Source organism: Girardinichthys multiradiatus, chromosome 7 (assembly GCF_021462225.1).
Source record: "Girardinichthys multiradiatus isolate DD_20200921_A chromosome 7, DD_fGirMul_XY1, whole genome shotgun sequence".
NCBI lineage: Eukaryota > Metazoa > Chordata > Actinopteri > Cyprinodontiformes > Goodeidae > Girardinichthys > Girardinichthys multiradiatus.
The window spans coordinates 10,178,247-10,189,631 of NC_061800.1; positions in this window are offsets into that span (position 1 = coordinate 10,178,247).

An 11,385-nucleotide genomic window follows, 5' to 3' on the forward strand; every position below is an offset into this window, starting at 1 on the left:
ATTGACTTTCATTTGTTGGCTGCAGAGAGCCGTTGGAATGAGGCAGCTCAAATGGATGCATTCATGAAAGGATTAAACGAAGACATCAAGGATGAGCTAGCAACCCGTTACTATCCTTCTTCCCTCAAACAACTCGAGGATTTGGCTGCTCGCATTGATATTCGGCTGGCAGAGAGAAGGAGGGAGAAGCGCCATGAGAAGGGTCGCTCATCATTAACTCAGGTTTCTGCACACCGGTATGAGAGAAGGAGTCGGTCACCTCTCACTGAGGAAAATGATAATTGTGAGCCCATGCAATTGGGCAGAACCAAGATTACCCCTGAGGAGAAAAATCGTCGGAGAAGATTCAAGCTCTGTTTTTATTGTGGAGAGAAGGGACATTTAGAAATCAGGTGTCCACTAAAAGGACAGGCTCAGCAGAGGAAGGGAGGTCTCTACTGAGCCAAAATCAACTATTTGCCTCCTCCTCCTGCCCATTTTCAAACCTCTTCTTTGTCTCTCCAGGGGGCTGTGTTTATTGATTCAGGAGCAGATACTGAATTCATGGACGAAATATTGGCAAATAAGAACGGCATAAAACTTATTCTGTCAGCTGACACAAGAAACGTGCTAGCTTTGGATGGTCACAGCATGAACAATTCACACCTCAGGACGGAGGACATTACCTTAATAGTTGGAGGTAATCATCATGAAAAACTAAATTTCATGATCATTAATTCACCTGAACTTCCTGTAGTCCTAGGGGGCTCCTGGTTGCAGAAACACAACCCTCACATCGACTGGAAGAAGAGTTTCTGGGTGGGTCTGAGTCATGTTCCGCTGACTGTCTTTTGTCTGCTGCTATGGTGGTCAGTGTGGAGAATGAGGTTGAGGAGACCTATCCGGATTTATCCAAGGTACTGCAAGAATACCATGATTTAAAGGAGGTTTTTAATAAAATCAAGGCCACAGCTCTGCCACCCCATAGACTTTATGATTGTGCTATTGATTTGCTTCCTGGCACATCACCCCCTAAAGGCAGAAATCACCCCCTAAAGGCAGAACCTATTCATTGTCTGGTCCAGAGCACAGGGCCATGAAGAGTTATGTTGATGAGGCATTAACGGCAGGGCACATTCAACCCTCTTCCTCTCCTGCAGGTGCTGGTTTCTTTTTTGTTGGGAAGAAGGATGGTTCATTGAGACCATGCATTGATTATAGAGGCCTTAATGAGATAACAGTTAAAAATAGATATCCCTTACCACTCATGAACTCAGCTTTTGATCAGATCCAGGGAGCCAAGATATTTTCTAAGCTGGATCTAAGGAATGCATATCATCTGGTCTGAATCAGAGAAGGAGAGGAAAACGGCTTTCAATACGCCTACGGGCCATTATGAATACAAGGTCATGCCATTTGGATTTACTAATGTTTTTCAGTCATTGGTCCACATGTGTTTTGTGGAGGAGGCATTCGACTGTGTCCCTCGTGATGCCCTGTGGGGGGTGCTCCAGGAGTATGGAATCGGGGGCCTTTTATCAGGGGCCATCTGGTCCCTGTACGAGCGGAGCAGGAGTTTAGTCCGCATTGCCGGCACTAAGTCAGACCTGTTCCCGGTGCATGTTGGACTCCGGCAGGGCTGCCCTTAGTCACCGGTCCTGTTCATAACTTTTATGGACAGGATTTCTAGACGCAACCAAGGGCCGGAGGGGGTCTGGTTTGGGGACCAGTGGCTTTCGTCTCTTCTTTTTGCGGATGACGTGGTCCTGCTGGCCCCCTCTAGCCAAGACCTATAGCATGCGCAGTGGCGGTTTGCAGCCGAGTGTGAAGCAGCTGGGATGAGGATCAGCTCCTCCAAGTCTGAGGCCATGGTACTCGACCGGAAAAGGGTGGCTTGTCCTCTTCAGGTTGGAGGGGAGTTCCTGCCTCAAGTGGAGGAGTTTAAGTATCTCAGGGTCTTGTTCACGAGTGAGGGAAGAATGGAACGGGAGATCGACAGACTGATTGGTGCGGCTGCCACAGTAATGGGGGCACTGTGCCGCTCCATTGTGGTGAAGAGAGAGCTGAGCCGAAAAGCAAAGCTCTCAATTTACCGGTCGGTCTACGTTCCTACCCTCACCTATGGCCATGAACTTTGGGTCATGACCGAAAGAACGAGATCCCGGATACAAGCGGCTGAAATGAGCTTCCTCCATAGGGTGGCCGGGCACTCCCTTAGAGATAGGGTGAGGAGCTCGGCCATCCGGGAGGGGCTCGGAGTAGAGCCGCTGCTCCTCCACTTCGAGAAGAGCCAGTTGTGGTGGCTCGGGCATCTATACCGGATGCCTCCTGGACGCCTTCCTCGGGAGGTGTTCCAGGCACGTCCCACCGGGAGGAGGCCCAGGGGACGGCCCAGGACACGCTGGAGGGACTATGTCTCTCGTCTGGCCTGGGAACGCCTTGGGCTCCCCCTGGAGGAGCTGGAGGAGGTGTCTGGAGAGAGGTACGTCTGGGCTTCTCTGCTGAGTCTGCTGCCCCCGCGACCCCGTCCCGTATAAGCGGAAGACTACGAGTACGAGTGGTCAATGATGTTCTAAGAGACACGGTGGGTCAATTCGTATTTGTTTATCTTGATGACATACTGATTTATTCTCAAGATCTGGAAACTCACAGAAAACATGTCAGAGCTGTTCTCCTGCGTCTTCTCCAAAACCAGTTGTTCGTCAAGGCAGAGAAATGTGAGTTCCACATAACTACCACTTCCTTTTTGGGCTTCATCATTTCCCCAGATCAAGTGCTTGTCGACCCCTCCAAAGTTAAGGCCGTATTGGAATGGCCTGTTCCAACCGATCGCAAGCAGCTTCAAAGATTTCTGGGCTTCGCAAACTTCTATAGGAGGTTTATTAGAAATTACAGCCTGGTTGCTACTCCCCTAAACGCTCTTACCTCTTCCAAGGTGAAAGTTGTGTGGAATAAGGATGCAGAGAAGGCCTTCAATAGGTTAAAGGAACTCTTCACGTCAGCTCCAGTGTTACGGTCTCCTGACCCAGAGAGACAGTTTATTGTGGAGGTTGATGCCTCAAGCACTGGGGTCGGAGCTTTATTAAGCCAAAGAGGTGAGGATGATCATGTTCACCCATGTGCCTTCTTTTCAAGGACTCTGTCACAGGCTGAGCGGAATTACGACGTGGGAGACAGAGAGTTATTGGCTGTCAAGTTGGCATTGACAAAGTGGAGACATTGGCTGGAGGGTACTAAGGAGCCATTTATGGTGTGGACTGACCATAAGAACTTGGAGTACCTGAAATCAGCAAAACGGCTAAACCCCAGACAGGCTAGGTGGGCTCTGTTTTTCGGTCGTTTTAATTTCTCCCTGTCTTACAGGCCAGGGAGTAAAAATGGCAAACCTGACGCCCTATCCCGGATTCAAGAGCCTGAAGAATCTCAGTTTGCGGGTGAAGAGGAGTTTATCCTTCCTGAAATCGTCAGGTTGTCTGTGTCCCGAGTGGAGGTGGAATTGGAGGTCCAGGAAGCGATTAGGGATCTGCCTATCCCACCATCATGTCCACCTGACCGCTGTTTTGTCCCTGAACGTCTTGTGCCTAAGGTACGGGAGTCTTGTCGTTGCTCTCGTTTAGCTTGTCATCCAGGAATCAGCAGAACCATTCAGACAGTTCGAACGCAGTTTTGGTGGCCATCGCTGGTCAAGGATGTCAAAGACTTTGTTGCTGAATGCACTCAATGTTGTCGTGCCAAGCCTTCTCGTCACCCCCCTGCGGGGTTGTTGCACCCTTTGCCAATTCCCCCTCGCCCATGGTCACATATTGCAATGGATTTTGTGACAGGTCTACCGGTTCCTAATGGTCACTCTGTACTACTAACCATAATTGACAGATTTTCAAAGATGGTTCATCTGGTGCCGTTGGAGAAGCTTCCATCTGCTAAGGAGATGGGTGAGATATTGACCCGAGAAGTTTTAAGGCTCCATGGAATCCCAAATGACATTGTTTCCGATAGAGGACCCTAATTTGTGTCACGTTTCTGGAAGGAGTTTTTTTCTTTGTTGGGAATTTCTGTTAGTCTTTCCACAGACTGAGGATGAAACCCTGAGGAAAGACTAACAGAAATTCCTCACGGTTTCTGTTAGTCTTTCCTCAGGGTTTCATCCTCAGTCTGATGGCCAAATCGAGAGAGCCAACCAAGAAGCTGAAACCAAACTTTGTATCTTATGTGAGTCTGACCCAACCAAGTGGTCACAAAATTTGCCCTGGGTTGAATACGCCATGAACTCTATGCAATCAAGTGCCACTGGTTTGTCCCCTTTTCATGTTGTGTTTGGTTTCCAGCCACCCATGTTTTCAGTTCAGGAGAGAGAAGCTAATGTTCCGTCCGCCCAAGCGGCTGCCCTAAGGTGCCAAAGAATATGGAGAAAGGCCAGGAGATCGATGATCAGAATGTCACTGGTTTAGTCAAGAACGGCCAACCGGAGACGGATCCCTGCCCCTGAGTACCAGGTGGGGCAGAAAGTTTGGCTCTCCGCCAAGGACCCCGGAAATTGGCACCCCAATTTGTTGGACCTTTCCCAATCTCTAAGATCATCAACCCTGTTGCTGTATGACTGAGATTACCCAACTCCATGAGGATTCACCCCATGTTCCACGTTTCTCAGGTCAAGCCCTTCATAGAGCCCTGTTTTGGACAACCTACTTTTCAAGAACATTGATCATTTGATTATATCTACCTAAATTAGACCTTTAGGGTCCTTCCCTGTAACCTCTACCCCCAATACTAGAAAAACGTTATTTGCATATTCTGTACAACCTTAATCATACCATCATTTAGTTATTCATGTTATGATTCTGGCACGTCTGCTCTACCCTGTCTCCCTGGCTGCAATCAGCAGATTAGATGCACCTGGTGGCTGCTGCTGTGCAGTGCAATCTATGGCATGCCATACACCTGTGTCTTCCCTGATATATACCGACTCTGACAAGCAGACGGTGCCAGATTTTTTAAAGCCATTGTGTGAGTAGATATCCAGCGTTCCTTCCTGTCTGATCATTGTTCTTGAACTTGCCTTGCCTTTTGGATTTATGCCTCTGCCTGCTCCCTGTCGGACTATTTGGATTTTGGTTGTCGACCTTGTTTCCTGCATCTGGTTTATACCTCTGCTTGCCCCTTGCCTGACGCCTCTTGTTCCGATCGTTGACCCTGTTTCTGTCCTTGGATTATTGAGCCAGCCTAGCCCTCGGATTATTCAGCCTGGAGTCACTTCTTACCTGTGCTGTGGAGATCACCGCCTGCCGCCCACTGAGGTTTCCCCTCTGGGTTTCAAGTTCCACTCAAGACAAAAGCAGGTTAGTGACTTTTCTGATTCCTGCAAAATCTGGAGAGACTACAAGTCACTAATCCCTCTTTCTGCCTCAGTGATTCCTGGAAGCTGTGAGGAGTGTTACCTGTGTGACGTTTTCCTGTGGCTGAATAAACCTTTTAAACTTTCAGTACTGTGTCTGGTTGAATCTTGGGTCCGCCTTTTTCTGATTCATAGCAATTCATTCCTGTTAAACATTTGATCGCAATAACCAGTCATTCTTTCCCATTATATCCATTTCCATTTCCCATCCTATGATTATTATTTTTTCTTTTTGTTGTCTCTGAAGTCTAAAGGTTAGTCAGTCAAACATTTGAGACAAACATTAAAACAGAAATTTAGACAAACACTTAAGACACACAACACATGCCGGCTTCAGCCTCCCCTCTTAAGTTTGCTGCCAAATTTGTACCATCAAATTATTCAACCAGAACCCTATAGCAGAATGACAGGTTCTATTTGGTTCTGTTCCCATCCCAAAGAGAATTTAGATCCAATTTCACCTTTGTTTTTCTCTAATGTCGGTATTCCCTATATGTGTTCAGATGCACACAAGTTGAAACAATTTTCTGGGTTTTAGTGTCAGAGGGTGAAAACTTGGTGCGCTCTAAAATGGTCATTAGTTGTCCGAACACAACTATGAAACAAAACCCAGAACAAATAATGAGCTCAAAGAAACTAAAACATACCATTTGATCCATGAGCCTTTCACTCATGTGGTCCACATCATTCATCATTCATCCCTTGGGCCTTCATTCATTCCTGTCACACTCTTCTCAACCACACGTTTTCAACCTATTCCTATTCCTATTGTTCCTGAACCCCAGAGATCTCATGTTCTAAGTAATAATGTGTCAATGGACCCATTTGTCAGGCTGGTCCCAGCCACCTTTTCAGGCCTTCTTCACCTAGGAGAAAAATATATGTTTAGGGTTATCTCTCAAATCATCAGACTAAATAGTGGGACGACTCTTCATCAACCTTTCCAGAGAAATCATGAGTATTGTGACTGGCAATTCCTGAAAATAATTTGATCATACAGCCATCCCAGTACAACAAATTAACACAAACAAGAAGTCACAAACTTGGGTAGTGAAACCAGCATTTTTCTTTCGCCATCTTCATTTCGCAACACATAATTGTATTTGTACATCGTTATTTCCATTATTATTTTATACAAAGAAGACAAAAATAAACGACATTGCAGTCTTGCTGTGTAACAGCTTATTAAGGAGTAAAAGAAGATAAAAAGCAAATATATTAGTTATAAACAGAAAAAGGAAAGGATAGCCTACCTTTGTAGCACCTGGTGGTCTGACACAAAAACTATGGATACTTGGCCTCTTGTTACCCTTTTGCAGCATCAAGTAGTGAAAGTTGAAAATTAATTTGTACTTCTGCCTACCTCAATAAACCTATTCATACATAAATAATGACTCTGACATCTAAACATTATTAGTTACGTTTTCAGTCCAACTTTCATTTTCATTTTCTTATCCATCATTCTATTCTTACCTCTGTTATTTGATTTTGTATCACTGCAATGCCCCTCCTTATGCACAACGTCCTGAGTGCCTTGTTGCTGGAAAGCGCTATATAAATAAATTTGACTTGACATAAATCGATATGTACAATTCGCCTGGCATTTTATTGCTTTTAATTCCATCAATTAAATCAACTGTATCATTTAATGCAACTACCACTTTTGGTGAAAACCACGTTTTAAACATAGGACATTATTTTTAATCATGTCAGAAGGCAATGGTAGATTTATTCTGTTCAAATTATATAAAGTTAACAGCATTTTTTCTACTGCTGAAAGTCTTAAATGAGTGAAAGTTTTTCCATGTTTAATCACTGCAATTATTTGTTGTAAAGTTTTCGACAAATCATCCTTTGGAGTCAGATAAAATCTGAGTCTAACTGGTCGAGTTAAAATCCTAAATTTAAAATTGTTTGAAAGCCTGTTGCCTTAAAATTGTCACATTATCGTTCTGACAATGTTTTTTCCTTCCAGCTCGTAAAAGAGTTTTCCACATCTGGTGCTGCCAATCCTAGAACACGCTAATGTTATTTATGGCCATGCCACAGAAACTAATCTTCATCCTCTCAAACTTTGAAATACTGCGTATTTAGAAATACTTAATCCAATTCAATTCACAATATGGCCTGAGAAATACTGATCAGTTATCTTTTTGTGTTTTACACCAAGAATTAGGAAAATGAGACGTTTTGCATTTCAGTTTAAATCTTCATCAACTTAAATACTTTGCCTCACTTACTTACTGTATCACTGTTATTCATATTTACTTTATTGTAAAACATCTTTCTCTTGCTTTCAGTAAGAATAAAGGTTCACTTATTCTGGACTTAATCCTCACAGAGATGTGCGCATGAACTCTATCTGTATGTTGTCTTATTTTGTGTCTTGTGATGTGTGTCATGCAGTTGCTATGCTGGTGGTTGTGATTTTGGTTGTGTGTGTGACTATGTGGTTGTGAGAGTGTGTGTTTGTGTGCGTGTGTATTCTTGAGAATGTTGTGGGTATTCCTGTGTGATTTTCTCATATTTGTTTGATTCGTTTTACAGAACATCTTCTGTTCTGCAAGGACCCTGTCAAAAATTAGATGGTACATTTCAAGGGGTTACCCTTGAAATAATCAGTTGTCAGTGCTGCCAATTATACTTTTTATTTCTTTCCATACATAATATGTGCCATGATAGGGTTAAATAAAGTCAAAATCTGGTCGAAGGACATTGGGTCTGCTCTACAAATGTTTCTGTTTGGGTCTGATAAAGCTGCTCCCTCGTAATCATCTGGTTCCATGAAAATGTTTGTGGTATTCGTCAGCAAGATTATAACGGCTCTGAATGTTCTATTCTAATCTAGCTTTATTTACATCTATCTATATTTTTTAATGCAGTAAGTCCTTATTATATTTAAGAATGGTGTCACTAGTTTGTATTAGTTCCTATTCTTCTAATTTGTGCTAATTTCATTAGATCTAGTGCTTATTTTAATCTCTTTCCATACCTCGATTGGTCTCTTAGGCATCAAAAAGGATCAGAGTATTGTGTTCATTTAATTGTGAATGTAAGTATTAAATCTGAACCATAGATACCATTTTTTTAAAATCCTGTTCAATAACATTTAACTGTAACTGAGTCCTGTGGAAAAAACTCACTCCTCATCCGTTTAGAAGGCTTAATGAATTTGATGAACACAAAAATGAAGGACACATTATGTCTTATAATCTTAGTTTGTCCCAGTTTTATAAACACACTGTACAGTTTCCTTTTTAATCACACTTTGTATTTATTTCAAGTAACTAAAGTTTGTTTCCTTTAGCTAAAGTTTTTTTCTATTTAGTCCACTTCTGTAATTCTGTTAAGGTGCATTTCATCTTGTGTTAATTTTGAGTCTAATTTGATCATTCTGACTGGAAAAAGTCAAACCATCTATTAAAATCATGTTGTGAGGGCAGAGATTGTCCCTTTCTGGCACTTTCTTTCGTGTTATCATAAAGAACTGACCTAATATTATTATTCTACTGTTGGATCAGACCTGCTCTTGTAGCCTCTAATTATTATTGTGATACCTTATTTAATAAATAACACTGACCGTCAGATAGTTTAAAATGTTTTTGCTTTCAAGCAGGCAGTCCATAGTCAGGACAGCTTCCCCAGACCTAAAAACTCAAAATTCCAATTAGTTTCATATCAGAAAACAATTTAAATTAAATGTATCCTGCCACATATCCCCTAATTTTTACATAACATGAAACAGACATTCATTTCACAAAAACAGACAGACAAAATGGACGAACATTGGCCACATAAAGTTTGATTACCCTTCAAATACAGCATTTTTAGAGAGGAACTATTTTGTGTCACTTAATGGTTAAAATTATTTCTTACCCTTTTCTGGTGAGTCAACAATTATTTCCGGGACCCAAACAACTGTTATTTTAACTTGTTGTGGTTGAAACTTGCTAATATGTTTCTCCTCCCTGTCTCCAAGCATTGCTCCTACAGAACAAGCAGGGAGCACATTTTCTAGTGACGTCTCAGTCATTCTCTCCCTCACACACATTCACACACTCTGGCCAACCAGGCGGTACAGCACCGTTTCCTGGTCCAAATGAGAGCTTATTTTGTTATCTCTCAGACACCAAAGTTTATTCACAATAGAGTTTATTCAGTGAGCTAGGGTCTGTTAGCTTGGCATTTAGCAGTCAAGGTCCGTCAGTCTAATGTGTCCCCCGTCACTTCCATCTGCTCACTGTTATGACTCACACACATCCACACTGGCCAGTTGATGTTACACTTTTATCTTTATACAGCTGTTCATTCACAAAGGAGCCAGCGGCTTTTAAATGTTTCTTATGGAAAAATTAGAGAGCTATCGAAACTCAAGACTCCCTCTCGGTGGTGGCTTTCGTGCTCTTTATGAGAGCAAACAGGAACCATCGAAACCTAAACCGAGGATGCGCATTTATCTCTGCGTGTTTTACTCACAAGGACGTAAGCAGCTTTTAGGACTTTTAAGAAGTCCAAGGAGCTATCGAAACCTAATACATCCCCCTTGGCGGCGCTTTCGAATTTTGTTAAGCGGAACTCGGGACCGGTTCAAACCTTAGCCAAGTATTGCGTGCCTCATTCGGGAAGGTAGCTTTTATGTTGTGTGCGAGGGAAACCGATCTTCCCTTGCATACAATAAAGGAACTCAAAACCTACTTCCTTAGATTTTAGCTGTCTTTTAGAAGAGTGTACAGTTCTTCCCGGGCTGTCACCGTTAAAATCGCACCGCCTATTAACACGTCTTATCACTTATTAATGTGTACGCAACAATTATTCTGAACCATTTCTCTGCCTCCAAGAATTACAAAAACAGCTCACTCAGAACTAACAACACAGCCAGAGTTTTTTTACAGGAAAAACACTGGAGATTTTTAATAGGTATCTCCTTACCTGTTGCGGCCGCAGCTGTGATGTGTTGTCCTTCCGTGGCAACCCTATGCTATCCAAAAGTGGTTTCTGCTTCCAGGGCGCAGGCGGGAACACCAATTTGTCCGAAGCTACCGCACCCTGTTGGCGGTCAGACGCCTTGGAGCTCCACCGGTCCTTGGACCCCGGAAACAGTCACCACTCTATCTAAAGACACTTAAAGGAACGACTCTCAACCAGTTTCTAACGTTCAGCTCTTTTTGATCTAAATTAAGGCAGAGGAATGATTACAGAGATCAGCGCTGAGGCTCCCGTCTCGGACCGTCGCCGTCTGTTAGAGGATGACGAAGAGCCTTGATAGAAGGTCACATGTACTTTTATATCTGGCACTCCAATGCAATGGATGTGCTCTCCCTCAGTGATTATCAGTAGACTATGTGTCACCATTGTGGTGTCTATCTGGTAGGTTGTGTAGTAGCGGGTGTCCATACTTAATCTAAGTGTGCTGTAGGTTTCTAATCAAACAAGTTATACCAGCTGCTCCACTATCTACCCCAGTGCCCCAGCTTCAGGTCATTTATGACAAACCTTGGGCCATTTGTCCTTGTACTGTATGTTTATGAGCTTCTTATCCTATTGTAACAAAAGGGAAACATTAGAACTTATACTTTACTTAACTATAGTATAAATGGGAAAAACAGCTATGAGAAAATTAATAAAGGTTATTCCTAACACTCACCTCTTTCCTAATTGAACCAACAGAACCCACATGTTTGTTGTTTATACTGCATAGTACAAAACTTCAAATTAAGCTGTTAAGCAGTATGTAGAGGTAAGCTTTTTTCTATTGGGCTTCTTGTAAACCATGTGGCTTATTTGAGTCAGAAAGTGAAAGTGAAAGGATGATTTGTAAACTGTTTGTTCATGGAGCAGCTTCACTTGCAGCATTATAGTCTCAGCAGCATTAGCAGAAGCAGCAATACAGAAAAGGTAGGAATCAAGCTTTTTAACTGTTTTATTGTTTTTAGTGAACATTAGTTGATATAGAAAAACAGAAGCAGCTTCAGTTAATAAAGGAGGCTCTTACTTTATCTTGATATTCATGACAG